The sequence below is a fragment of the Stegostoma tigrinum genome, chromosome 38, assembly GCF_030684315.1.
Source record: "Stegostoma tigrinum isolate sSteTig4 chromosome 38, sSteTig4.hap1, whole genome shotgun sequence".
NCBI classification, from domain to species: domain Eukaryota; kingdom Metazoa; phylum Chordata; class Chondrichthyes; order Orectolobiformes; family Stegostomatidae; genus Stegostoma; species Stegostoma tigrinum.
Genome location: NC_081391.1, coordinates 12,513,342 through 12,537,975, shown reverse-complemented (window position 1 = coordinate 12,537,975; position 24,634 = coordinate 12,513,342). Strand labels below are relative to the sequence as shown.

The following is a 24,634-nucleotide window of genomic DNA, read 5'->3' as shown; positions in this document are numbered from 1 at the left end:
AAGAGCTCTCCTGTTTAGTTCAAGGTGACATCTACTTGCTGTTCTGAAAGAGTGATAGGAGGAACTTCTCAAGATTGTATTTCCTGAGCAAGATGTATCTGCCTTGACTCTAGAGACAGTCACACAATTGGTGACTTGACCCCACCAGCCAGAGCAACAGACTTCAGAATATTCCACATGCTATCTGTTGTTTTCAAGAATAACCCATTGCCCAAAGTTTTCTTTTCAGAAAGCCAATTCCTAAAGTTAAAATCTTTTTCTGTTTTACTGAAGTGAATTTGTATCTATTTTTATATTACTTTGTCATCAAGATTGCATGTTAGCTAATTATTACATCATTAACTTGTTTTTGAAATAAATCCATAATTTGAGTTTGAAATGGTTAATAAATCCTTTTTATTTAAATCCTAATTATACATAAGGTGCTTAATTGGCCATCTCGGTAATTGGAAAAACTGATTTTTCTTTTTAAGGTTTTATAACTGTGCAATCGTGAGGCTTGATCACTAATAAACACTTCTAGCTTTAATGATAAGTGGTACAAAGGAGGCTGGATGCCGGAAAAAAATATTTACAAGGGTGTGGCTGAGATTGGAGGGCTTAAGCTGGCGGGAGAGGCTGGATAAACTGGGGCTATTATCCTTGGATTGCCAGAGACTGAGGGGTGATCTTATTGATGCTTACAAAATCATAAGTGTGAATAGCCAACGTCTTTATCCCTGAGGTAGGGGAGTCCAAACCTAGAGAGCATAGGTTTAAAGTGAGTCGGGAAAGATTTCAAAGGGACCTAAGGGGTAACTTTTTCACACAGAGGGTGGTGCGTGAATGGAATGAGCTGCCAGAGGAAGTGCTGGAGGCTTGTACAATTACAGCATTTAAAAGGTATCTGGATGGGTATATGACTAGGAAAGGTTAAGAGGGATATGGGCCAAATGCTGGCAAATGAAACCAGAATGGATGAGTTTGACCGAAGGATCCGTTTCTGAGCTTTATCATTAAAACGTGGATGCTGAAAATCTGAAATAAAAATAAAACGAATTGCGAGGGAAACTCGGCATGCCTAGCAGAATCTGCGGAACAAGGGAGTGGGAGCTGACATTTAAAGTCCAGTGATCCATCAGAACATGCATTTCGGGCAGAGCGAGACAGTGTGTGCATCAGCAAGCTACTCCCTGCTGTCAAAGCGCTGTGGCAAGATGACCATTTGGGTGCGTTTACGCCAGCTTGACTACGATATTTCAGGAAGGTTGCTCACTAACTCCAGGGCAGTTAGGGATGGGTAATAAATGTAGGCTGACCCAGCAACGCTCGCAGCCTGTGAGCAAACAGTTAGAACGCTGGAGTCGTTTTGCTTTATGTATTTAATGACCTTAGCTGGAAAGCTATGATAATGTTGCAGAATGAACAGCTGTGAAGATGCACTCGGCACTTGTGTGGCCAGACTGGGTACCTCACATCGGTTGCTTGTGTTAATTTCACCTGTGGATAACTTTTTCTTGAGGTAAGGTTGCCCTGGTGACCACCATCAATGTTTTCTGCCTCTAGGTTTCTGTATTTATTAAACTGAAAAATGATTGTGAGAAATACTTAACTGAAAACGCACGATGTTGGGCGGAAATCTAATTGATTTTTCTTCCTTGACAACCACACACTGCGGTTAGTTGAGGTTCAGCTTGTGCAAACCCATTGAAATCTCTTCATTGTAGTTTAAAGATTATGGCCAAGAAATTGTGGGGATCTTGTGATGGGAGCGATGAGGCAAGTTGTGTCTACGTGGTCCTCTGCTTTGTTTTAACCTGCAAATGCAGCGTAAGGACTCTAATTAATGTATCATCTGACAGCACTCGAGCAAGTTAAAACAGCTCATTCATTAATGGATGAGTGAGAGAGAGAGACAGAATAGGACTCAATCCTGTGGATGTTGGCTTGCAGACTGCTTGCAAGTCCTTGCAAAAACCAGCGTTTGACTTGTACACCAGGCATGCAGATGTGCCATGAGTGTGGCTGGTTGATAATTCGGAATGTCTTCAGCTTTCAATGCAAGAGTAGGCTCGCTGTAAACTCCCACACACCTTTTCCATACATCCAATTTGTCACCTGCTGCCTAGTCCGAGGGTGCTATACCTAGAGGTCAAACATACAATTGTAGAGGTAAAATTTTGGGCTGACTAATAATGCATTGAATATGCCATGGCTGCGAAAGGTGACATCTTGTACACCAACTATCAGAGATAAACATGATGTTTCGTTAGGGGGGGCGTGGAAAAACGGATTCATTTTGCATGGCAAGTAGACTTCTATGCTGTAACTTGTATAGCCAGCGCACCTGTATTTGTAAGATAGGGGTGTTGGTTCGCTCAGTTGGCTGGACAGCTAGCTTACAAAGCGATGACACCAATGGTGTGGGTTCGATTCCTGCACCAGCTGAACTTGCCATGAAGATTCTTCCTCCTTGACCTTACCCTTCACCTGATACTGATAACTATTTGCCATTTAGAATGTTTGGAGGGTTTATGGGCCAAATGTAGGCAGGTGGGGCTAGTTTAGTTTGGGATCATGGAAAGGTCTGTTTTGATGTTGTATGATTCTATGGTGGCCATCAGGTTAAACCCCCACCAGGCATAGGCTCATAGAATCACTATAGTGCAAAAAGGGACTTTTCAGCTCATTGAGTCTGCACTGACCTTCTGAAGAGCATCCCACTTAAACCCTGTGGCTAATCCACCTAACCTAGACACGAGAGGCAATTTAGCACAATGGCTGGTCCACCCTAACCTGCACATCTTTGGACTGTGGGAGGAAACCGGAGGAAACTCACGCAGACAGTGGGAGAATGTGCAAACTCCGCACAGACAGTTGCCTGAGCGTGGAATTGAACCCGGGTCCTTGGCGCTGTGAGGCTGCAGTGCCACCTGTACAGTCATTGGTCTGTAATGAGAGAGTGGGGCTATGGCAGCTTTCAATTCTTAAGACCAATACATTTCTGGATGAATTAAGAAAGTAGGTACGACGTAAGAGCAGAAGTAGACCATTCAGCCCATCCATAAGAGCTTCGCTGATCCGATAATCCTCCGTTCCACTTTCCTGCCTTTTCTATCTAACCCTTGACTCCTTTAATGATTTAAAAACAAAACCCTTCTCTCTCAGCAAGGAATGTATTTTACTCAATCTCAACATCCCTCTGTGGTAGAGAATTCCTCAAATTCACTACCCTCAGAGAGAAGAAGTTAGCCCTAATCTATTTGCCATCTCAATCTATTACTCAAACAGCACTCTCTAAGTTGCCTGGAAGCAGGCAGTGCTGCAAAATGTGTGGGAGTTTAGATCACACCCTTCCATTACATCAGATGCTGAAGATAATAAGTTTTCGGTTCAGATTTTATTTAATTAAAGAACTGAATTTAAATTACCCGTCTGCCATTTCCTCCTACCTCCACATAACTGATCCATGGCTCTGGGATTACGAACCTGGTCATCATGTTCACCAACCCTGTAGCAGCACTTTTGGGAGTCCAGTAGGAGTTGGGGGCAAGGCTGAAGATTTAGCCAATTCATGACGATATCCAAACTCTCAAACCAGCCCAGGTTCACTTTCAAGTTGAGAACAAAGAAGCCACATGCAAAAATGCATCACTCTAAAGAGAAACAAATTTCAGCTTGCACTCATCAGGACCAATGCAAGAATGCCAAATTTTGACCAATCTATACGACAGGAAAATAGCGCGTTGGTTTGTTTTCAAGTCTGGCTGGCTGATGCATTGCCATGGAGAAAGTACCAGTAGTCCTATTGGCTCCTCAGCCTTGAAAATGTGGCATTCTTGCATTTGTCCTGATGAATCAAGAAGTTTTAGTGACATGTCATCCTTTTCTACCATGTGTGAAAACAGTGGACTTTAATAGTGACCGAATAGTTAATTCTCTCTCTGGGATCCACTGCCATCTTTTTGTTTGAGTAGGTGAACATTTGGAATGGTTGAGGGCCTGACTACAGCTTTCAACAGGGGCAGAAAATTGGGAGAAAAATAATTACCCCCACCTGACATGCACCAGTTTGATGGGGAGGAGAACCAGGAGGTCATAGAGTCAGAGGCATTGAGGTCTACAGAATGGAAACAGGCCCTTCGGCCCAACTTGAGCATGTTGTCCAGTTTTCACAATTCATTCCAGTCCCATTTGCTTGTGTTTGGTCCATATGGGGCCAAAGGGCCTGTATGGCGCTGTAATGTTCTATGTCCTATATCTGTCCATGTACCTAATTAAATGTTTATTAAATGACAAAATCGTACATGACCCCATCACTGCCTCTGGCCCATTCCACGCACATACTACCCTCTGTGTAAAACAATTGCCCCCTGGATCATTCTATATGCCTCCCCTCTCACCTTAAACCTATGCACTTTGGTTTTAAACTCCCCTAACATGCAGAAAAGCTATCGGCGCTCTACCTTATCTATGCCTCTGATGATTTTATACATCTTTATAAGGCCAAACCTGAGTCTCCTATGCTCCAACCTCTCCCTTATAAGTCAAATCTTGCAGCCCCAGGTAGCATTCTGGCCAATCTTTTCTGCACTCTCTCTAGATTATTGATATCCAGGAGACAAACTGGCTGCTTGACCCTTGTCACTGCCACTCAGGATCAATCTGGCCCCTTCCAGAACTTTCTATAAGCTTTGGGGACGTGACAGGGGAGATTTGTTTGGGGGAGGGAATGGGTACGAGTCAGGAGAGGAGAAAGGGTTAACTACCATGGCTTTGAAGCATTGACATAAACTGCACTCCCTCCGTAATATCCAGTTTCCATAGCGACGTAGCTATCTGAAGAGAGGCGTCACAATACACTGAATGGGGGCTTAATGCCTTTTCAGAGGTGGAAATAACAGGGGACCTTGACATTTCTAACCAGACAAAAGAAAGGATGGTGCTGCCCCTCTGGGAATATTAACTCTGGCCAATGTTTCCGCTCAACAGCGTCATGTGAAAACGCTGCTGCCTGTGAAACTGAGCTGAGCAAAGGCTCTTTTAGTTGTTTTTACTGCCCAGTATCTATTGGTATTCAATACCAATGGCCTTATTAGTGCCCCCCCCCCACATCATAACCAACCCAATCCACATTGGCCGCTGGGTAACTTGACTGCAAGGCTGGTGCTTGACAGAACTAGGCCCTGTTCTGACTAACAGTTGTTCTTAGAAAGACCTACTGTGTGGCAGCAGGCCATTCAGCCCATCTAATCTACACCAACCTTCTGAAGAGCATTCCACCCCAGCCCTCCCCTACTATTTCTCCACAATCAATCCACCTAACCTACACACCTTTAGCGTGTGGGAAGAAACCCACACAGATAGTCAGCCAAGGGTGGAATCAAACCCAGGGCCCTAGTACTGAGAGGTAGCAGTGCTAACCACAGAGCCAATGCGCTACCCAACTTTGTGACTTTTTTTTTCCTGTGTTTAACCGAACACTCTTCAGCACTTTTAATTTTTACTCAGACTTGTGTCTGTGTGTGTTAGGCTTTTTGAAAGGGTGGATATATACATCTGTAATAGCTGTTTCTGAACAGTCTTTGCATCATTGTTTGAATAATTTTGTTTCAGTAAATGATTATGAATTGACCGAAGAAACTTGGCTGACGTGTTCTTAACACTGAGCCTGACACAATCTGAAACTTATAGAATTGGTCACGTCACCAACCTGATTACATTTAAAACTAGTCGTGACCAGTCGAGAGTGGGAATGGAAAAAGAAGCAACGACCCCTCCTAGAGACATACAGCATGGATCAGCCCCTTCTGACCAACCAGTACGTACCGACCATAATCCCAAACTAAACTGGACCCACCTGTCTGCTCCTGGCTCACATCCCTCCAAACCTTTCCTTTTCATGTACTTATTCAAATATCATTTAAACGTTGTAACTGTGCCCACATCCACCACTTCCTCAGGAAGTTCATTCCACACGTAAACCACCCTCTCCGTAAAAAAAACATTGCCCCTCATGTCTGTTTATACATCTCTCTCCATTCTTGCTAAAAACATATACGTCCTAGTCTTGAAACACCGCACCCTAGGGAAAAGACACCTACTGCCAGTTGTCCCTAGAGCTTCCTCGTGCACTCGTGTAAATATGATCTTTAACAAATTGTCCATTGCTGGACACGTGCGCATCTGAAAGATCCAAACCAGTCTAAATTGGTATTTTACTGGCTGTGGAGGTGGTGCTATTTTGTAAGGCATGCCAATTTGTAGGCAAGACCCAGCCACCATTGAAACCAATGCCCCTAATTTCTGAAGAAGGGTCCCGACCCGCAACGTCAAGCTTTCGGGCTCCTCTGATGCTTTTCGGCCTACTGTGTTCATCCAGCTTCACACCATGTTATCTCAGATTCTCCAGCATCGACAGTTCCTACTATGTCCCTAATTCCCATGCCAGTTTTCAGGGATCCCATTAGCAGGAAGACTGGGTGAGGCCCATTGTTGTTATGGATGAGGCTAACTGTTCCCTTCAGTGCAATTTCTATCAAGATATCAGTGGAGAGGTTGAACCAAGAGGGATATTTGGATCATTTCAATCCAAATGTGGGCTATTGATGGCACCCAGTCAGATCAATGTACCAACTTTGTGTCCCCATTATTTTCAGAAAGTTATGAGCAGCCTGGGGACAACACAATGTCCTAAGACTATAACCCACAGTCATAAGCGGCTTTAGATTGCTCTCTCAAGGTGATAATCAGGGCACATTGCCATGAATCCTGCCCCGCCCTCCCTGCCCCCATGACTGGAATTAAGGGTTGGGGTTTCTCTTTTGCACCAGGATTCACCCACTTCGACTTTGGGTCACAGGACGTAAGAGATTTTCTGAAACTCATTGAGGAAGAGACCTTGGGGCAAAGGGATGGATTCTCTGTAACAGAACAAAGAACTGTGGATGCCAGTGATCTGAAACAAAAATAGAACAGTTAAGTAGGGTATGCAGGGTAGATTGACCTAAGTAGGATAATAGGTCGGCACAACATCATGGGCCGAAAGGCCTGTACTGTGCTGTACTGTTCTGTGTTCTATGTATAAGTGCTGAGAAACTCAGCAGGCTGGCAGCATCAGGGTGACACAGTTGTTAATGCTGCTGCCTCACAGCACCAGGGACCTGGGTGCAGTTCCAGCCTTGGACGACTGTCTGTGTGGAGTTTGCACATTCTCCATGTGTCTGTGTGGGTTTCCTCCCACAGTCCAAAGATGTGCGTGGCCTTGCTAAATTGCCCAGGGGTGTGCAGGCTGGGTGGATTTGCCATGGGATATAGAGTGATGGGGTGGTTCTAGGCGCGATGCTCTTTGAAGGCTTGGTGTGGACTTGATGGGCTGAATGGCCTGCTTCCACACTGTAGGGATTCTCTGATTTGTGGAGAGAGAGAAACAGAGTTAATGTTTGAAAGCTCAGAGACCCTTCACCAGCACTAATCCGCAAACGCTGCCAGACGTACTGAATTTCTCCAGCACCTCCTGTTTTAGTTTTGATGAATCTGCTGTGGCGGGTTATATAGCTGTGTTCTGGGAGCCTGTCGTATGGCAAAGGAACACTTTAAAACACCTTGAGAAGTGTGTCAGACAATGAACCCCAGATCTAAATATGTCAATGAGAAGACTGTATGGCTGTGTAACTCCCTTTGTTGGGTGAACTGCTAAAACCCCAGTTTATTGGTTTGTGTGGAGTAGCCAAGAATTTTGGTGAGGTGAATTGTTCAATTTGTTTTGAGCTTAGTTGACGTTATAACAGTACAAGCCAGATCCCAGTAAGAAATCTGCCTGGACAGATCATTTAAAAAAAAGTGACCTTGCTAGCCATTCAGTGAGACACAGGGACACAGGTCACAGATTGTTTTCAACAATAAAACAAACATTAATCAAGAAACGATCTATCAAGCCAGTGTCTATGACTGACCACACCTCTTCAGGACACTCTCTGCCCACCCTAACTGTGGAGGGTTCTAGGAAAAGTGTTCTTAAAGAGGCTGTCCACTTTCTCCTGTGGCATTGCCATCTTTGCTTCCACACTGTAGGGATTCTGTGAAATTGATGCTGCACACTGAAAGACAAAACATCAGGGCTACTGAGCAGAGAGGCTAGTGAGAATGATTCATTGGCCTTTGAAAGAGACAAGATACAATGGGTTGAATGGCCTCTTCCTGTGATGTGAAACAGAGTGATTCCATCATTTTATCTTTTAGCCCCAGTGATAAACAAGAGCTCAGATTCACTTTCTAAGAATCATGCATTTCTTTATGAGCTCTCTATTTCTGTTGTTCCTTGGAATATATGGGGATGCGATATTATCACTGGACGATTAGTCTAGAGACCCAGGCAATGTTCTGGAAAACAAAAAAGCGGAAATTGCTGGAGAAACTCAGCAGGTCTGGCAGCATCTGGGGAAAAAAAAAGCAGAGTTAACATTTTGGGCCAGTGACTCTTCACCAGAATGGTTTAGCAGCTGGGAAAATGTTGCATTTATGCTAAAGTTGTGGTACAGGGAGGAAGGGCAGAGGCGAGCAGATAGGTGGAGATGGAGCCTCGAGAGAGAGAGAAATGTTGGGGTGGTGATCCTGCCATGCCAGGTGGTGGATTTAATCCAATAGAAATCTGGAATTAAGTGTCTGATGATGTTCTTGAGTCAATTGTCAGGGGGTAAAGCCCATTAGATTCACTGATGCCCTTTAGGGAAGGAAGCTGTCATCCTTACCTGTTCTGCCCACATGGTTTGGAGGTGCCAGTGTTGGACCAAGTTAGAAGTCACATGACGCCACGTGATAGTCCAACAGATTTATTTGAAATCGCAAGCTTTCGGAGCGCTGCTCCATTGTTAGAGTAGACTTCTGACTTTGGCCATGTGACTACAGACCCACAGCAATGTGGCTGATTCCCAACTACCCTCCAGGTGGGCAATAAATGCTGGCCAAGCCCGTGACACCCTCCCCCCGTAAGTGAATTTTAAGAAAAGACATGAAAGGGGAAGGTAAACAAGGAGATAACGGATCACAGGCCAGGACAAGGGAGAAGTTGAATCAGTGATTCCAAGAGCTAAGAGTGAGAAAAGGGGTGAGCTGTACTGAAAGTAACCCACATCATGTGGTGGCGGGCCTGGGACTAAGTGGGAATGGGTACTGTCATAACAGGACTGTGTGTCGTGTAGGGTACAAATATGGAAGGATTGGAATCAGGCTCTAATGTAATCAAACCTGATGTTGAATCCTAATAGAAAATGAGATGTTGTTCTTTGAGCTTGCACTGAGGCTTACTGTAGCAGCTCTGTGAGAGAATCAAGGAATCCCTACAGTCTGGAAGCAGGCCATTCAGCCCGTGGAATCCACACTGACCCTCCAAGGAGCATCCCAACCCAGACCCAGCCTATCTCTGCATATCCCACACTAGACACTACAGGCAATTTAGCATGGCCAATCCACCCCAAGCTGCATATCTTTGGACTGTCGGAGGGAATAGAGCTCCCAGCAGAAACCCACATAGACGTGGGGAGAATGTGCAAACTCCACATAGACTGTGGCCCAAGGGCAGAATCAAACCCAGGTCCCTGGCGCTGTGAGGCAGCAGTGCTAACCGCTGAGCCACCGTGCCACCCCGGCAGCATCTGTGAAGGAAAAAAAAATCAGAGTTAACGTTTTGATTCCAGTGAAACATAGATTCATAAAAGAGAACATTCAGCTCATTGTCTCAGAGCTGCCTCCTTGAAATGGCATTTACTTACAGGAACAAAATCAGAAGTTGCTGGAAAATCTCAGTGGGTCTGACAGCATTAGCGAAGAGAAACTTCAGAGTTAACGTTTCAGGTCCAGCGACCCTTCCTCAGAACAGGTCACTGGACCCGAAACATTAACTTTTTTTTTCTTCGCAGATGCTCCCAGACCTGCTGAGCTTTTCCAGCAACTTCTGTTTTTGTTCCTGATTGAGTGCATCCTTTCAGTTTTTATTTGGATGACTAGCAACATTGACCGGACTATTTCCTCTGTACAATCAGCTGCTTGCTGCTCTGGTCAAAGTGAGACACACTAGTGTCAAAAAAATACAACCCTGTCTCTCTTGTTCGGAAACTGAGAGCAAGAGGGTTCCTCCTGGCTCCCACCCTCAGGGCGACGTGGAAGCCTGGACGCTGCGGCGAATGGGGCACCCTGCTGGGATTTCCTCCATGCAGGTGGGGCCAATGTTCTTGAGGATGGTGGGCGGGTGCTCAATGTCGGAGGGCCACTACGGGAAGGCAGCCACAGCAATCAGAAACCAATGGACTCCCCCTTCCTTGTAGGCTCAAGAATGAAAGTGTCCCCCGTCCAAGGTAGTTGCCCTTAACAGCTGAATGGCCACCGTGTTTTAATGATGGGGAAGCTCCACCAGGAGGCGGCCTGCTGCTGGGGAAGGCCCTGAAGCCTGCCTGGAGTTGGCTTCACATCCACCCGTGGAGAGGAATTCCTCGCTGACTCCCCTCCCCGATAGCAATGCTGTCCCACAATACTGACTGAAAAATACCAGTCAACCTCTCTTTGAACAAGCTTTATGGTCTTTCAGCTAGCTGTCTCCAGAACCCGTACAGCCAGACCAGCTTGCCAATTCCTCCCCACCCTCAGCCATCAGGTAAGTGATCTGGGGCAGTACAGCTGAATGGGGTCTTTGAATTCTGTGTTTGTGCCCATGCCCACCTCATCACCACCCCTACTGTGCAGAAAGAGGTCATTCAGCCCATCGAGTCTGTATCAACGCTCTGAGGAGCGTCCCACCTGGACACACACCACGTCCCTGTAGGCCTACATTTCCCAAGGCCAGTCCACCCTAACCTGCACATCTTTGGGCTGTGGGCGGAAACCAGAGCACCCGGAGGAAACCCGCGCAGACACGGGGAGAACGTGTAGACTCCACACAGACAGTTGCCTGAGGGTGGGATCGAACCCACGTCCCTAGTGCTATGAGGCAGCAGTGCTAACCACTGAGCCACCATGCTGTCCAGCTTCTCTCTACAGATGGTGCCAGATTCTCCAAACATTTCTTTGTTTTTGTTTCAGTTTTTTTTTAGCTTTATTCTTTGGATGAGGACATCACTAGCTGGGCAAGCATTTATTGCCCATCCCTAATTGCCCAGAGGGCAGTTAAGTGTCAACTACATTGCTGTGGGTCTGGAGTCACATGTAGGCCAGACCGGGTAAGTATGGCAGTTTCCTTCCCTCAAGGGCATTGGTGAACCAGATGATTTTTTTCCTGACTATCCATTCATGGTCATCATCAGACTTTCAATTCCAGATCTTTTCCTTTAAAATCGAATACAAACTCCACTAGCTGCGAAGGGGGGATTCAAACCCAGGTCCCACAGAATATATGGATTATTAGATGAGTGATAATACCACCAGGCCATCGCCTCCCTGCAGCCGCAGTTTCTTGGTCTATCTTCAAGCATTGCATGGTCTGTGTGTGACTGAGTCCGGAGGTTGTAGATTGAAGTTATTAGCCATCTCGGATCATAGTGAAAAGGGGTGGAGTGAGCCATCTTCAGCCACGCAGGACTGAAGAAGGTTAGTCAGCAGCTCACAAAGAGCATCCTCTCTCTCTCATACAAACACCTTGGGATCTCTTGTATCCACCTCGAGGGGCATGGAATTTTATTGAGTTTTATGGGCAGGAGAAAAGGTCACTTTTGTTGGGCTGGATTTGAGAGACAAAGATCCAACATGTTGCTCTCAGACGAAAAATATCTCAAACTATAGTCAGTCCCTGCAGCTCACAAGCTGACCCGTTCTCAATTGCACAGGTACAGGCTAATAACTCTCAAACTTATCAGTAACGGAAGGATGAAAGATGTTTCCTTATGCTCCCCGAGCGCCATGAAATAAAGGAAAAGATTACCATAATTGTTTTTCAGTCTGCTGGAGAGTTAACTAAAAAAAAACAGAAATGAATAGCTACAAAAGGAACCGGGGGAAGGAGCTGCAAGAAAGGTTGAGTTTTATTGCAAATGATTAGTTAGAAATAAACTGCTCCCACTCACTGCCTACATGCACTTAACTCAATCTAAAAAGTGCAAAGCTATCATCGAAACTGGACTCCTGCTGGTTCAAAGTCTATCTGAGATTCACAGGCACAAATTGGGTTTAGCAGGTGTCAACACAGATGGGGATTATAAAAACTGCTTGACTGCATTAATCGGTACGATGTTAGAGTCAGTCAATTTTAAGAATATGGCATAACTGACTGCTCTATGGAGCACTGTGAAACAAGCGAATTAATAGACATCTGCCTTTTCCAAATATCTAAACATCAGTTAGAATTAATCCTGAGGACAATTCCATCACTTAATTCACTCCATTTCAACATGTCGGCACAACATTGAGGGCCAAAGGGCCTGTACTGTGCTGTAATGTTCTATGTTCTATGTTCTATGTGGTGGTGAATTGAAAGATGACCACTGAGTTTGGCAGGTTGGCCATTGAAATTTCAAAATGGCCAGTCAATTTTTTGAAAAAAATAATTTGGTCATGGGGTTAGAGCAAGGCCAGTCTTCATTAACCCTTCTCTTATTGGCTTGAGAGGGCAGTGCTCCCATAATGCCCTTGCCCATCGAGGTCATAGAAGTCACAGATTAGGAAGGTACAATTGAGGGCCACTTAGTGAGTCTTAGCAGAACAATTAGTGAATTATACGCAATGATGCCTCTGTGGTGAGTGGATGGACCATTTGGGAGTTAAAGGTGGTAGATGATGCCAGTGTGACGATGCTGTGGCTTTAAGAGTTGCTGTTTGTCTTGGTTTCTTTCAGAGAGAGATTGTGGGACAGGTGCGAGCAGTCTATGAGAGTATAAACTACTTGTGAGGCCCTGGGGTTTTTTTTATTTAAAGTTGGAACAATAGAAGCAGCCTGAGTGGGTGTGATCAAGCTCTCACAGATCCAGGATTTTTAGTTAGCTTTCAGCAGTTGTTGCTGGGCTCTCAACAGGATTGGAAGGCAGTGAATCTCTCCCAGCTGCTTCTTTCTTTCTTTCTCTCTTTCTTTCTTTCTTTCTCTCTCTCTCTCTCTCTCTCTCTCTGATGTTCTTTCCTCCTGGATTAGAGAACTGCATCTGAGACAATCTGTTTTCTGAATTTGCCTTTTGCTCAGGGGTGTTTTATGGGATGTTACTACATTGGAACAATTAAATAATAACAGTATCTATTATTCTGTTGAACTTTCCAGGAGTGCAAAGTTATTCCAAGTTCCTCTTTCTTTTGTTGTATTTTAACTACAGTGTTTTGCTTAATGTCAAGTACTTTGACCAATCACATTGCATCTGGAATACAGCACCTCATATTTACCTTTAAAATAAGAATAGTTAGGGCCTAGGCCACCTGTCTAATATATTTGGAGGGCGTCTGGTCAATAACACCACTTAAGCCGGCTGCTTTGCCCTGGATGGCATTGAATGTCATGGAATCCCTACAGTGTGGAAACAGGCCAATCAGCCCAGATCTTCCATACTGGCTCACCAAACAGAATCCTACCCAGACTCACCTTATTCCTGTAACCCTACATTTCCCATGGCTAACCCACATTTGGGCAGTGGGATGAAACCCACACAGACACAGGGAGAATGTGCAAACTCCACAAGTCACCCAAGGGTGGGATTGAACCCAGGCCCCTGGTGCTGTGAGGCAGCACTGCTAACCACTGAGCCACCTGTGCTGAGTGTTATTGGAGCTGTACTTCCATCACTGTGCTGACTTGCACCTTGCAGATTGTGGCCAGGCCTTGGGGAGTTAGGTGAGTTCCTCAATGTAGAATTTCCAGTCTTGAGGTGCTGTGCTGTCAGAGGCCGTGGTTGTGAGTTTATATGTGACACTCTGAAGAATGGCAGGTGGGTTACCCCATGGTATTTATTCCTCACTCAACAAGCCAAAACAAAATATTATCTGGACATTATCTCTTTGTTATTTGTTGAACATAGAAACATGGAAAATAGGAGCAGGAGAAGGCCATTCGGCTCCTTTACTCTGCTCTACCATTCAACATGTTCATGACCATTATCCAACTCAGCCCTCCGTTCCTGCTTTCTTCCCACACTCTTTGATCTCTTTAGCCACAAGCATATATGTAACTCCTTCCTCAAAACACTGGCCTCCACTGCTTTCAGTGGCAGAGAATACTACAGGTTCACTGCTCTCTGGGTGAAGAAATGTCTCCACATCTCAGTCCTAAATGGCCTACCCTTTATCCTTAAAGTATCATCCTTTGTTCTGAAACACCCTACTTCCCCACCAGCCCCTACCACTACGAGCATCCTTGCTGTGTCTACCCTGTCTGGTCTTGTTAGCATTTTATAGGTTACCACGTCAACTCCCTTATTCTTCTATACTCTAGTGAATATAATCCTAACTGATCCAGCCTCTCTTCATACGTCAGACCTGCCATCCCAGGAATCAATCTGGAGCATACTGATTGGCCAGCACATGTTTTGGGGCATGAATAACTGCCTCCCCAGGGTTTTGAGTCCAGATGAAGGTCTGTAGATGGCCAGATCACTGCCTGACTGGAATGTGACTCCGTGAAGCCTATCAGGAGGGGCCAGCACGGGTCTCACTTAGAGAGGGAAATCTGCTGTTCTTACCCATTCTGGCCTACATGTGACTCCAGATAGCAATGTGTCTGACCCTTAACTACCCTCTGAAATGGCTGAGCAAGCCAATCAGCTTAAGTGAAATGCCCCAGCCAGTCTCTCTGTTCAAGGGCAATTAGAGATGGCCAACAGTTGCTGACCTGGTCAGTGATGCATACATTCCCATCGAAGAATTGTATATTTCTTTATGTTGAGGAAGGCTGGGGGTCCCAGAATCATTGTGCCAACATGCCAGCAAAAAAACCAGCATTTAAAATCAACCTGTTTGGATGCATGATGACATACCTCAAAGGCAGACTGGGCAGTGCAGTGGCTCAGCAGTTAGCCCCATTGCCTTGTAGCTCTAGAGGTCTGGATTCAATTCCACCCCCAGGCGACTGTGTGGAGTTTGCACTTTCTCCCCTTGTCTGCGTGGGTTTCATCCCACAGTCCAAAGATACACAGGTCAGGTGACTGGCCATGCTAAATTGCCTGCTGCCTGCTGGTTAGCCACTGGAAATGTGGGGTTACAGAGGTGGGATGGGGTGTTCTTCAGCAGGATTGGTTCAGTTTTGATGGGCCAAATGGCTACATCCCTCACTGTAGGGAATCTGTGACTTGAAGTCAGACATTCATGGCCCTGAGGTAGGGACGCTACCACAACATTGTGAAGGGAAGCTGCCTGAAGTTCTGGCAGCAAGTTGGGTTGTAGGACAGCCGCACTGAGGTCCAACATGGGCCGAAGGGCCTGTTCCCACCCTGTAGGGATTCTATGATGATGCTGATGACTATTGTGTCCATGCTTTGACCAGCACTGAGTTTTTATTGATTTCCTGAGTCTGGCTTCGATGAAATGAACTGGCAGGCAGCTCCTTTGTAACCTGGAAATCTGATTCGCACAGATTAACCCTTGACCCCTATCCTTCTAACTTTATCTCACCTTGGCATCCCACATCCATGACAGTCAGGTCTTATTCGCTGGATGCTCACTCCATCCAGGCAGTGTTGGGAAACTGCTGCAATTTATTTATCTCTGCGTCCCCTGTTAATTTGGAAAGCGTCTAGGAAAATATTATAGACTGAGGCACGGATGTCAGTTGGCAACATTGGAATGAGCTACAGGTTTATTTGCTGACTGACCCCTGTCTAATGAGAGCAGTCTGACTGCAACATTAAAGTCCATTCAATGGTGAGGCAAGCTCTCCCTATGATTCATTATAAATGCAGACCTTTTGTAGCCATCTGGGCCTTGCGAGGCTGAATTAAATTAAGAGGGACATTTGAAGATGGGAGAGAAAAATACTAGAACAGAGGCGAGGAGAAAGAGGGATCTCCTGGTGGCCAAATGAACAGGCCTCAAGCAAATCTTGCCAGCTCTAGCTAGGTGTAGCATTGGAGCTAACATCATTTGACCTCCCCACTGAAACCACTGGTGCATTCATCAGGCAGCATTGCCTTGCCTTCCCTCAGCCAACTGGAAACGGAATCAGAATCATAGAGGTGTATAACACAGAAACATACCCTATGGCCCAACTCGCCCCTGCAGACCAGACATCCTAAATTAATCTAGTCCCATTTGCCAGCATTTGGCCCATATCCCTCTAAACCCTTCCTATTCATGTACCTATCCAGATGCCATTAAATGTTGTAATTGTACCAGCCTCCACCACTTTCTCTGACAGCTCATTCCACACATGCACCACCCTCTGCGTGAAAAAGTTGCCCCTTAGGTCCCTTTTAAATCTTTCCCCTCTCACCTTAAACCTATGGTTTTGGGTTTCCCCTACCCTGAGAAAAAGGCTTTGGCCATTTACCCTATCCATGTCCCTCATGATTTTATAAACCTCTGTAAGGTCACCCCTCGGCTTCCAGTGCTCCAGGGAAAATAGCCCCAGCCTATTCAGCATCTCCCTGTAGCTCAAACCCTCCAACCCTGGCGACATCCTTGTAAATCTTTCTGAACACTTTTAAGTTTAACAACATCTTTCCTGTAGCAGGGAGACCAGAATTGAACACAGTATTCCAAAAATGGCCTAAGCCCAATGTCCTGTACCACCACAACATGACCTCCCAATTCCTACACTGAATGCACTGACCAAAATTCATTGTGCAATTGGATTTTTGATTTATTCATTAAAAACCCTCCTAATACACACTGTCAAATGTTTTCAACACTTTGAATGAAAATGTTCACAGAATGGAGAGAAAATACAATTTGTTTAGAGAGTTCTCTCCCAGGCATCAGTTCAGTTGTTCCTCAAATATTAATCTTCAAGTCCTGGAAAGTCTCGGACAGTAAATGCACCAAGGCCTGGATAATATCCAGACTCGAGCTGACCAATAGCAAGTGACATTTGTGCCACACAAGTGCCAGCCAATGACCATCTCTAACATGACAGCGTCAAACCATCTCTGAATGCAATGATAATACCATCACTAAATCCCCGCTATCAATATCCTGGGGATTATCATTGACCAGGACATTAACTGGACTAGCCACGTAAATAAAAACCAAAAGAACTGTGGATGCTGTAAATCAGGAGCAAAAACAGAAGTTGCTGGAAAAGTTCAGCAGGTCTGGCAGAGGAGGTTCTGAGGAAGGGTCACTGGACCTGAAACATTAACCCTTTTTCTTCACAGATGCTGCCAGACCTGCTGAGCTTTTTCAGCAACTTCTGTCTTTGTAGCCATGTAAATGCTGTGGTTACAACAGTAAGTCAGAGACGAGGGATCCTGCAGCAAGTAACTCACCTCCTGACTCCCCACACCGGTCCACCATCTACATGGCACAAGTCAGGGGTGTGATGGAATACTCCCCACTTGCCTGGATGGTGCAGCTCCAACAACACACAAGAAGTTGAATACCATCCAGGACAAAGCAGCACACTTGATTGGGACCACATCCACAAGCATCCACTCCCTCCACCATTGATGTTCAGTCGCATTAGTGTGTACACTATCTATAAGATGAAATTCACCAAAGGTTCTCAGACAGCACCTTCCAAACCCACACCCGCTTCCATCTAGAAGGATAAGGGCAGCAGATACATGGGAACACCATCATCTTCAAGTTCCCCCTCCAGGCCACTCACCATCCTGACTTGGAAATATATCACTGTTTCTTCACTGTCACTGGGTCAAAATCCTGGAACTCTCTCCCTAACAGCGTTATGAGTGTCCCAACACCAAATGAGCAGCAGCGGTTCAAGAAGGCAGCTCCCCACCACTTTCTCAGGGGCAGCTAGGATGGGCAATAAATGCTGGGCCCAGCCAGAGATGCCCATGTCTGATGAATGTAAAAATAACGCTTGCCTCACCATGGCCTGAAGTCAGTCTCTGGGACGGGGTCATTGACTAAGTTATACCTTGTTAATAAGATGTATCCCAACCTGATACTCTGAGCGAGTGGCAGAAAATGAAGAAAGTCTCTTGGCCAGAGCTTTAAGTCAAGCACTAACACAGTCCTGAAAAAAGATTCAAATGTTAACTCTGTTTCTCTCTCCGCAACTGTTGCCAGACCTGCTGAGTTTCTCCAGCAATTCCTGTTTTTATTTTAACCAAGGCCTAGCTAGGCTGCGCCCAAAGTCTCGCTGCCTCCGCACACATTGCCATCTGTGGCTAAGGTGGGGAAGAGACCTGAGAACCACCTCCTTCTAGCATGTGCCTGCGTGGAGCTGGTCTGGAAAGGGATACAGTGATTTATATTGTACTTTATCTCAGACGATCTCCACATATAACACAGGACCCGACGGAGACATTCACTACGGTCGATGACAGCGGAGGCTGGAGGGTCATCGGATGTTCTTTGAACAGGCCCGAAACATGTTGAGGTGCCCAGAGTTGTGGAAGACTGTTCTGGATGACTGGCAGATTCCAAGGTCCATGACTACTTGCTGAGGGAGGTTGGCAACTGCCAGGAAAGTCTCGATGGGGCAAAGCCACATTCTAGAGATCTCCCACTACAGCCAGTCGAGGGACAGGAAGCTGTGTAAAACCCCTCAGGCGCACTGTCTGAAATGGAAATGTATATCTGAAATGTAATGGGTAATTGTAAGAGGGTGAGATCTCTTGGACTGAATGGCGATGAACAACATTGCACTTTACATAATGTCAAATTGTGGTCTATTCTGGAATCCTCTCTTAAAAAGAATTAGTGTAGTGATTGGGATGAGGTTGGCCTAGTGGATCTCATTGGGTATGAGTTCCCTGATTGGGGCTGTTAACCTGGGCGAATCAGGGAGCCTTGGCTGTCAGATATAAAACATTTACTATAATGATTGGTATGAGTTTGGCCAGGTGGCTCTTGATGAGTATGAGTTCCCTGATAGGGGCTGTCAACCTGGGCCAATCAGGGATCCTTGGCTGACAGATATAAACAAGTGTCTCAGTGATTCTCCTCTCTGAGTGGGTTGGTCAGAGCCGATGTACTGTGCCTTTATAAATAAATGGTGACTTGGTATTGGGATACTAGTCTCTGTACAGCTATACATTTATGAAAAAATATTGTTTGGGGTAGAAAAATAAAAATAGTGTTTGTCAACTCGACTAGTGGGTTTGAGTTATAGGGAGAGGCGGAATAGGTTGGAGCTTTATTCCCTGGACCATCAAAGTCTGAGGGGCGATCGTATAAATGTTTACAAAATCATGAGGGACATGGACAGGGTAAATAGTCCAGGTCTTTTTCTTACTGTTAGTGTGATCTAAACTAGAAGGCATAGCTTTAAGGTGCGAGAGGAAAGGTTTAAAAGGGACCTGAGGGGTCAATGTTTCACACAAAGGGTGGTGCATGTATGGAATGAGCTGCCAGAGGAAGTGGTGGAGGCTGGTACAATTACAACATTTAAAAGGCATCTGGATGGGTACATGAATAGGAAGGGTTTAGATATGGGCTAAATGGTGGCAAATAGGACTATGTCAGATTGGGATGTCTGGTCAGTACAGACAAATTGGACCAAAGGTTCTGTTTCTGTGCTGTATGAATCTATCACTCTACATTTAAAAGCCATCTATTTGGGTACATGAATAGGAAGGGTATATATGCCAAATGCCAGCAAATGGGACTAGATCAGTTTATGATATCTGGTTGGCATAAACGTGTTGGACTATAGGGTCAGTTTCTGTGCTGTATGACTCTATAACTAACTCTTTCATTAATGAGATCATACAGTGAGGATCTGAGAGCTTTTAAGAGCCTTTCTAAATGGTATTGAAAATGTTATAGTGAAGGAAGATAGAAAGTAGAAATTCTAAGACTCAGATTAGTGGCACCCATTATTTGACCCTGCCCTACTGTGTTATTGTTACTCCAATTGGGTAAGGCAGGAAGATTTCTTTTTCCCCACAGAATATAAGTGAAACAAATGTGTTCCTTTGCAGCAATCGACAGTGGTTAGGTGGTTCCCATTTTTATCCCCAAAGCAGAGGGATCAATAACCATGGGGTACAGTTTTAAGCAAAAAAATCCAGAAATTTCAGGAAAAACTCAGCAGGTCTGGCGGCATCTATGGTGAGAAAGCAGAGTTTATGTTTTGGATCCTGCGAACCCCACTTTGGAACTTTTTTTTGGTTGGAATTGCTGTCCCATGGTTACATTCACATAGATTCCCTACAGTGTGGAAACAGACCCTTCGGCCCAACAAGTCCACACTGACCCTCAGAGCATCCCACCCAGACCCATCCCCCTAATAACCCACCTAAGCTACACACCCCTGAACACTACAGGTAATTTAAAACGGCCAATCCACCGAACCTGCACATCTTTGGACTGTGAGTGGAAACCCCCACAGGCACAGGGAGAATGTGCAAACTCTACACAGACAGTCACTTGAGGGCCAGGAATTGATCCTGGGTCCCTGGTGTTGTGAAGCAGTAGTGCTAACTGCTGAGACACCATGCTGCCCCTTATTCTGTTGTGTTCTATTCTGTGGAAGGATCACTGGACCCAAAACATGAGCTCTGTTTCTTTCTCCGCAGATCCTGGCAGACCTGCTGAATTTCTCCAGCAATATCTGCACTTTTTTTTCTGCTTTCCAGCATCTGCAGTTCTTTCTTTATTTTTGAGGCATAGTTTTAAGGCAAGGTGCAGGAGATTTAGAGCGGATTTGAGGAAAAAACCATTTCCACTGAGAGGATGATGGGTATCTGGAGGTCATTGCCTGGAAAGGTTGTGTGGGTAGGGATCTTCAAGACACTTAAAACGTATCTAGGTGGAAATGGCAGAGTAGTCAAGGTTATGGGCCAAGTGGGAGAAAATGCAGTTAGAATGTATAGATGCTGGATGATTTGTATGGACCTGATGTGCTGAATGGCCTCTTTTGTGCTTATGATGCTCTATTGAGCAAGATGTTTATTCTAGATTTTTATCATCAAGTTTTATCTTCTGCCCTGATGATATTCATGTCCCCAGAACATTAACCCGAATTTCTGGTCAGTGACATTGCCACCATTAAATTAAACTAAAATAACATTTCATAATTTCCTGTGCGGCCTTTTTAAATGGCAAGGTAGCATTTCAAGCATCAACTCCCCCCCCGCCTTAGAGTGGTTTCCATGGTGATCACTAATGGCTTTATTCGTGCTAACGTTCCCCTCCGTACCTCTGCGCATGCAGGAGTGCTGAAACGTATCTTGAGGTCTCTGCTGAAATTTGCAGGGAGCTTTGGTGAGAGCCCCTCGTTCCAGTTCATCTTGTGTAGCCTTTTGTTAAATCCAGCAATGTTGCCGAGAGATGACATTGCTTTCTGAATTCACAGCTGCTGCAGAACTCATGTCAATTCAACCCCCACGCACCCTCAGTAACTTCCAAAGCAATCATTCTGATAATGCCTGCAGTTGCTTGCTATTCAAAACATTGAGCTGACATCATTACGTAGTAAAATTAGAAACTGTCCTGCTATTGTTATGTCTCAGTTCTGAGGAAGGGGTTGCTGAACCCAAAATATTAACTGATTTCTCTCCACAGATGCTGCCAGGCCTGCTGAGCTTTTCCAGCGATTGCAGATTTTGTTTCTGATCTCCGCTGTTCTTTCGGTTTTTATTTGCCATTATCGCTAGACTTTTAACCCAGAAAAGCAACTAATTTTCTGGGGATAAAATTGTATCAGTGATAATGGGAACTGCAGATGCTGGAGAATCCCAGATAACAAAGTGTGGAGCTGGATGAACACAGCAGGCCAAGCAGCATCTCAGGAGCACAAAAGCTGACGTTTCGGGCCTAGACCCTTCATCAGAGAAGGGAATGGGGTGAGGGAACTGGAATAAAGAGGGAGAGAGGGGGAGGCGGACCGAAGATGGAGAGAAAACAAGATAGGTAGAGAGGAGAGTATAGGTGAGGAGGTAGGGAGGGGATAGGTCAGTCCAGGGAAGATGGACAGGCCAAGGAGTTGGGATGAGGTGGTAAGTAGGAAATGGAGGTGCGGCTTGAGGTGGGAGGAAGGGATGGGTGAGAGGAAGAACAGGTTAGGGAGGCAGAGACAGGCTGGGCTGGTTTTGGAATGCAGTGGGGGGAGGGGACGAGCTGGGCTGGTTTTGGGATGCAGTGAGGGAAGGGGAGATTTTGAAGCTGGTGAAGTCTTTGAAGCTTTTGTGCTCCTGAGATGCTACTTGGCCTGCTGTGTTCATCCAGCTCCACACTTCGTTATCTCTAATTTTCTGGGGACCTGGGTTCAAATTCTGCCATGGTAGATGGTGGATATTTGAATTTCATACAAAGAAACGGGGATTAAGAGTCTAACCATGAACCCACTGTTGGAAAAACCCATCTGGTTCACTAATATCCTTGAGGGAAGGAAACAAGCCATCCTTACCTGGTCTGGTGTACGTGTAGCTCCAGGCTCACAGCAATGTGGCTGACGCTTAACTGCTGTGTGGATGGGTAATAAATGCTGGCTTCACCAGAGACATCCACACCTTGGGAATGAACAAAAAAATCAATTGGATCATTGTTCATCTGATAATCCAGTTTCCTTCCTTTCCATTCTGACTTAAAAACCTCTCTATCTCAGGCTTGATTGTGTTTTATGACCCAGCGTCAGCAGCAAACAATTCCACCGGTTCATTTCCCTCTGAGAGAATGGATTCCTCTTCACCTCTGCTTAAATGTGCAACTCTCTTATTCTGAGATTAAGCCCTCTGGTCTTACACTCTCTTCCCCACAAGTGGAAATAAACCTTCCACATCTACCCTGTCAACTCCCCTAAGAATTTTGTATGTTTCATTGAGATGCCTTCTCATTCTGCTATGTTTGAGTGAGTAGAAATCCAATCTTTTCAATCTCTCATCATAAGGCAGTCACTCCACACTTGGTATGAGCCCAGTGAACCCTTTCTGGACTACCTCCACTTTGCTTGTATTTGAGTCCTGTTACAAATGCAGAATCAGAGAATCCCTACGGCATGGAAAGAGGCCATTTGGCCCATCGTGTCTGCACTGACATTCCAAAAAGCATCCCACCTTTGTCCCCTCGCCCTATGCCTGTAACCCTGCATTTCCTGCAGCTAATCCTCCTAACATGCACACCCCTGGGCACTATGGGCAATTTCCCTTGGCCAATCCACCTACCCTGCACATCTTTGGACTGTGGGAGGAAACCGGAGCACCCAGAGGAAACTCACGCAGTACAGGGGGAATGTGCAAACTCCACACGGACAGTCACCCAAGGGTGGAATTGAACACAGGTCCCAAGCGCTGTGAGGATCTGTGCTAGCCACCGAGCTACCGTGCCTTCCAAGAGGATGGAAGACCAGTATGGTCTGCAAGTTCAGCCATAGTGGGGACTGCGATGACGAGTGAACAAAAGCAAACACTTTTCTTTCCACAATATAAAGAGTGGTCCTTGACTCTTTGTCACCATCAAAGCGTATTAACAATAAGGCCTTCATTGAGCTCTCAGTCTAAACTAGACTCAACAAACCGAAATGAAGAGAAATCCAATGTAATGTGAAAAATGTACATGTGAAACTTCAATATCTCCTCAATAACTCTTATGTTAATGACCATGGAGTTGTGGGTGTAATGCAGATTGTTGGTGATATTTATTCCTGGGAATTTGAAGCTTTCGATCATCTCCATCGCGTCCTCCACTCCGCTTCCTGGCATCAATGACCAGCTCCTTTATTTTGCTGATATAGAAGGAGAGTTTATTGTCTTTACACCAAGTCACTAAGCTCTGTATATCTTTCCTGTACTCTGTCTCATTGTTAAGACCATAAGACCATAAGACGTAGGAGTGGAAGTAAGGCCATTCAGCCCATTGAGCCCACTCCACCATTTAAATCATGGCTGATGGGCATTTCAACTCCACTTCCCTGCACTCTCCCCTAGCCCTTGTGAGATCAAGAATTTGTCGATCTCTGCCTTGAAGGCATCTAATGTCCTGGCCACCACTGCACTCCGTGGCAATGAATTTCACAAGCCCACCACTCTCTGGCTGAAGAAATGTCATCTCATTTCCGTTTTAAATTTACCCTCTCTAATTCTAAGGCTATGCCCACGGGTCCTAGTCTCCCCACCTAACAGAAACAACTTCCCAGCGTCCACCTTTCTAAGCCATACATTATCTTGTAAGTTTCTATTAGATCTCCCCTCAACCTTCTAAACTCTAATGAATACAATCCCAGGGTCCTTAGCCATTCATCATACGTTAAACCTACCATTCCAGGGATCATCCGTGTGAATCTCCGCTGGACACGGTCCAGGGCCAGTATGTCCTTCCCGAGGTGTGGGGCCAAAATTGGACACAGTATTCTAAATGGGGCCTAACTAGAGCTTGAAAAAGTCTCAGAAGCACATCGCTGCTTTTATATTCCGATGCTCTTGAGATAAGCGACAACATTACAATCGCTTTCTTAATCACAGACTCTACCTGCAAGTTAACTTTTAGAGAATCCTGGACCAACACTCTCAGATCCCTTTGTACTTCTGCTTTACGAATTTTCTCACCATTTAGAAAATAGCCCGTGCCTGTATTCTTTTTCCCAAAGTGCAAAACCTCACATTTACTCACATTGAATTTCATCAGCCATTTCCTG

At 45.4% G+C, this 24,634-nt stretch overlaps 1 protein-coding gene across 1 annotated transcript in view; it reads left to right on the top strand.

Annotated features, from left to right (window-relative positions):
* Positions 1–1,245: 1,245 nt before the first annotated feature.
* The window catches only part of LOC125447146 (somatostatin receptor type 5-like), an 80,441-nt gene continuing 57,052 nt past the window's right edge, over positions 1,246–24,634 (top strand). The window contains exon 1 of the mRNA XM_048521312.2: positions 1,246–1,501. The gene's annotated coding sequence lies outside the window, so the exon portion shown is untranslated. The remainder of the gene's footprint in view (positions 1,502–24,634) is intronic.